Below are 5,485 nucleotides of genomic sequence, written 5' to 3'. Positions count from 1 at the left end.
GTTACAGGCCTGATGTGGATGCTAAGAACTGAACTTGGGTCCTCTGAAGAGCAGCAAGTGCTATTAAGCATTGAGCCATCTCTCCAGCTCCCAAAGTCAACTCTTCCGAGATTTAAACTACAGAAAGTATATTTAACAGAAAAATAGCGCCCTCATGATGGTAACCTCCATGGCCGAGAATGCACCCAGTAAACAAACACTTCCTGGCTGATGACTAGCAGCGAGGTGAGTAAAACACTCTTGTTGGGTCCCCTTGTGCACAGAAGGCACATCCCGAATAGGCAGCTCCTATTCCTGTACCATAAAGGGTCTTTAACCAGAAAGCCTTTGTAGGGTAAATATGCTCACATATCAAACCAGGAAATAAAACTGAAAATTCAGAAAGAGGCCTTAGGTAGAAGTACCGCTGGACAGCAGAGGTGTGTGAGGAGGCCGGACTCTAGGCCTTGAAGATAGAAACTAGGGTCCAGTGTCTGCCATAGGGGTGTTTGAACAAAACCTCTGGTGAAAAGAGAGTCAATGAGCATGCATTTAGTCACTAAAAGGAAGAGTGACTTATGGGACAGGACCTCACATTACTGCCTGTCTTGCAGTATGTGCTTGATAAGCATTTGGCTTTGGCTCTAAATGTTAATTTTCTACTACATAGGCTTAGAGACCTCAAATTTCTACAAACCTTCATAAGCAGTCCCTCTGTTCTACTGCAGCAAAATGTTCAGAAAGGAACTGATTGATGATCCTCATCCTCGCAGACTTTACCCTGTGGAAAATGGTAGGAAGGGGGTTCCCACTAGAATCCTTTTCTTCAATGAACCTGCATGGCTTTCTCTACAGAAGACCTCTCTTGCTATAAAGCTCCCTAGGATGTGCTTTCAATTAGACATGTGCTCAAGCTGAAAATGTTGAACCAGAGAGGCCAACTTGAGACTGCATGTGTAACTTCTCTACCCAAGTCTGGTGGTTTCTCAGCCTGGAGAGCACATGTTGCCCATTTTTCTCTTCTGGAAGCATGTCAGTGTGACACTTCAAGCGGCGTCACACACTTCGTTCATCTTCTGTTTCTCCATCTCCTCTGTACACACTTGACCCCTCTTAAATTGCTTAAGTAAAAGCCAGCAGTAAAGGAGTGCTTATGGTCAACTATAAGCTATAACTCTCAGAGCACAAATTAGGTCTCCTTTGCTACCACTGTCCTAAAAGAAGAAGCTGCAAAAGCCATCAGCAAAGCCTAGGTATTGGCCAAAGAACATTTTCTTATGTGACTCCTTCTTATTTTCCTGTTGAAATAAAATATAGACATTTTAAAACATTTATCAGAAGGTGAGGGGTCCTGTCTATAAAATGCTTACCAACTTTAACAAATGCAGAAATGGCATCTACATTTGAGCTGAGATCTGAATGACCAAAAAGGAGCCAGTCATCATAGGTGCCAAGGGTAAAGCACTTCAGGACACAGCAGTACAGGTCTGCAGGAAGGGTCCAGTTGACATCTCTTATGGAAGGTAGGCATGGAAGCCTATGTAAAGAGAGCCATCAAGATGAAGTCACTGGAAGACAAGTCTAACTCAAGAAGGCCACACAGGATCTGGAAAGAAGGCTTCATTCTCAGAAAGGGGCAGAGTCATTGGCCAATTTAAGGAAGAGAATGATGTGACCTGGTCATTTTATTGAAGTGATCCAGGTGTTTTCTGGAAAATGGTATATCAGGTCTACCTGGGGGAATAAAAACTAAGACAGAACCTTGTCATAGTCTCACAGGCAGGAAGTAAAGGTGGCTTGGGTGGCAATGAAATGAATGTCATAGGGAAGAGATTTGTATCAAGTTGTGAAGACCCTGTGACTAGAATATGTTGGTGGCTTAGAAAAGATGAGGGAAAGAGGAAATAAGAATGAATCCTAGGTTTTTGGTATTGCCCGAAGAATCAGCATGACAAGAAATGTGGGTGCCTGGAAAAGAGAACCAAAATTTGCAAGATAAGTTCTCTTAAAATTCAATTTATAATTCCTCGTGTCATTTACAAAAATATTGAGGATGTTCAAGTTAAAACAAATATATATGGGAAAATATCAGACTCTCAGTCAGACCCATGCTTATAAACTGCAGGCTGGCAGATGTCAAGATAGGGGAGTTATACCCAGGCTATGCAACAGTGGTCAGGAAGAGCAGGCTGCTAGTGCATTTCCTGCGGAGAAGTCTCTCAACTCTGGATCCCTCATTGCTAAAATATTGGTGAAATTATTAAGGCCACTCCACGTAGTTAAAAGGAGATTTATTTAATGGCGTAACTTACAAATTAAGGGATAGGTAGGTCGTGGGGTCTGGGGAAGGTGTATCGAAGTCCAGCAGTGTTCTCTGGAGCTCTGCTTGGCCCACCTCCACCATCCAGGGTCCCGGAACAGAGAGAGCGCTGGCCGATCCAGATCTCAGGTCTCCAGGCGCCTCCCTTGGCCCCGCCTTGTAGGCGTGACAGTTGCTGAAGTCTCAATGCGGGTTGGAACTTCCAGATCAAAGCTGGAATGGCTACCCACTACACTAAAAGATGTTGAATGGCAAATTGGCAATCTCCATATGACAGTCAACATGAAAGAAATTGTCATGTAAGGAACACTTGGAAAAGTTAGGGACACTAATCATGATGGATTGGGACAGTAAGGAAGGACACAACAGTATCGAGAAGGTGCCAAACTGACTGTGTGATCAAACTTGTCTGTCTCATTCCAGAAGACAAAAGGTAGACCAATGGTTTAAAAAATATAGAACAAGTTACTACTTCATTGAAAAAATTATTTCTTACAATTATATCCCAAAGGCAAATTTGTTTAGTGAGCTAACACTACCCCCTATCATTAGAAAGATTCCTACATGCCTTAGATGACCATTCACCAAAAATCTGGAAAATTCAAATTTTCCGTAAGTGGAAAGGTGGTAGAAATTTATGTTTTCTAAATCTAGTAATCCATGACTATATAATGCCTCAGTAAATACATCTGGGTAGAATTAATTATTAAAGGAAATTCCCAATGAAATTAATAATATAGTCATCACCAGAGACACAATTGCTAAATCTAGGAAATTTGGAATGAAATTTGGCATCCAAGTGTCAGAACCAGAGGCATACTGACCTAACATAGAATAGGTCAAAGGTCATGAAGGAACTAAGCATTCAGGTACTAAATTTCCAATGTTGGACCTAGTAAACATGAAATTCCAAGCAAGGAAATAACTGAGTTACTGTGATAACAACTTTAACTATTGTTATAGAGATGAAACTATGCACAAAATGGAAGAACATCATTGCAACGTGCACCCCAAAACCTCTCCTGTATATTATCAGATCCCAAAAATGTAGGTTCAGAGTCTAAGACACCAAAGTACTCAGTGCTTGTAACTATTAGTTCTGTTGTCAGTGTGGTGAGGGTCCAGCATCCAGTTATTGAAACAAACACTGATCCCAAGGTTGATACAGAGGCATTCTGCAGATGTGGCTGACATCTGTAATCAGTTTGAATGTAGATGAAGGAGATCACTTTGACAAGTCTATTGAAGGACTTAAAAACAAAACCCAAATATCCTGGAGAAGCAAAACTTCCGTCTCCAGAGCACAACATCAGCTTCTGCCCAAGTTTCTAGCCTGCCAAACTTCACTTCTGGTTTTAAATCTGCTAACTTCACAGCTATTTGAGCCAATTCCATGATACATGTGAATGAGAGCATCTGAAAAGAACCTGTCTGCAGAGACTGGCTGACTGATTAGAATCTCTCTACTGTGGGGAGATCGGAATGTTGTTGGTCCAGAGGCTAGTTGCCTCATCTTGAGCTAAGTTCTAACCCCCTACAACAGCTATTCCCTGCCCATCTCTGTGGCAGAACTAACATCTTCTGACTAATAGATAAAAGGTCTTTTGGGGTCTCTTTCTAGCCAGCGCCGAGCGATGGGCATCTCTCGAGACAACTGGCACAAGCGCCGCAAGACCGGGGATAAGAGAAAGCCCGACCACAAGAAGCAGAAATATGAGCTGGGACGGCCTGCTGCCAACACGAAGATTGGCCCTCATTGTATACACACAGTCCGAGTCTGAGGAGACAATAAGAAGTACCGTGCCCTAAGACTGGACGTGGGGAACTTTTCCTGGGGCTCCGAGTGTTGTACTCGGAAAACAAGGATCATTGATGTTGTCTACAATGCTTCCGATAACGAGCTGGTCCGCACCAAGACCCTGGTGAAGAACTGCATCGTGCTTATCGACAGCACACCATAACGACAGTGGTATGAGTCTCACTATGCACTGCCCCTGGGCCGCAAGAAGGGGGCCAAGCTGACTCCTGAAGAGGAAGAAATATTAAACAAAAAACGATCAAAGAAAATCCAAAAGAAATATGATGAAAGGAAAAAGAACGCTAAAATCAGTAGTCTTCTGGAGGAGCAGTTCCAGCAGGGCAAGCTTCTTGCCTGTATTGCCTCAAGACCAGGCCAGTGTGGCAGAGCAGATGGCTATGTGCTAGAAGGCAAGGAGCTGGAGTTCTGTCTGAGGAAGATCAAAGCCTGGAAAGGCAAATAAAGCATCATTCATAGCTCATGTAATAAAGGTGTTTATTGTTCTATTTTTTTTTTAAAAAAAAAAAAAAAAAAGGTCTTTTTGGAATCTATTAACTTAGCAGGCAACTAATTTGCACAAACCCCAACTAAGAATGTCATCAGATAGCACCTTGGGTCTATAGAATAGTTCCTCCTCATCTTGCTATACCTGCCACTCTTTTGTACCCACCAATATACTTTGAACTTGCTTTGATTTGTGACTTTCTTTGTTTTGTAAAACTATGGCCTGGTCTACAGAGTGAGTTCCAGGATAGCCGGGGCTACGCAATGACCCTGTATCAAAAAACAACAAACAAACAAAGAAACAAAAACTGTAAACTTTCACAAAACAGTTTTCACATTGAAATGAGGAGTTCTGGAGCACCTAAATATGTGTTCTCAGACCATGATCACTCAAAGTGGTTCCAGAATAAACTATTTTACGTTTCCTTTAAGTTGAGAGCTGTGTTTTTTGTGTTAACACATAAATTTCCTTAAATATTGGTAAGTCCTGTTAGCTTTGTTTGAAGAGAATCCAAACTCCGAATGTGCTTTTCTCAAGGTACAGGAAGGGCAAATCATGTTAAAATTGCAATAAATAAATTAGCATATCTATTTAAAAGATGGGAACTTTACTTTGGGGTATGATTAAAATTTTTTCCTTACTCTTTTTTTCTGTTTATAGTGTTTTGAAATTAGCATGACCTCATTAAAAATATTCAAAAATAAAGGAAACAGAGGTAGTAAACCTTGACACAACTATTTCTACTTTGTGGTATCTTTTTATGTAATGTATATTCAAATGAACATAGCTTATATACAACAACTTGGCCATGTACTATAAACATGCATGTTATCACAAAGCTATCATAATCCTAACTTCAATAATCACTTAATACACTAATGTT

General features: G+C 41.2%; 1 pseudogene; it reads left to right on the top strand.

The window, feature by feature from the left end:
- Nucleotides 1–3,925: 3,925 nt before the first annotated feature.
- LOC131919904 (small ribosomal subunit protein eS8-like) lies at nucleotides 3,926–4,560 on the top strand (annotated as a pseudogene).
- Nucleotides 4,561–5,485: the final 925 nt, after the last annotated feature.

The sequence above is a fragment of the Peromyscus eremicus genome, chromosome 9, assembly GCF_949786415.1.
Source record: "Peromyscus eremicus chromosome 9, PerEre_H2_v1, whole genome shotgun sequence".
Taxonomy (NCBI): Eukaryota; Metazoa; Chordata; class Mammalia; order Rodentia; family Cricetidae; genus Peromyscus; species Peromyscus eremicus.
The sequence above is the reverse complement of the archived record's forward strand: the minus strand, read 5'-3'. Positions and strand labels throughout refer to the sequence as shown.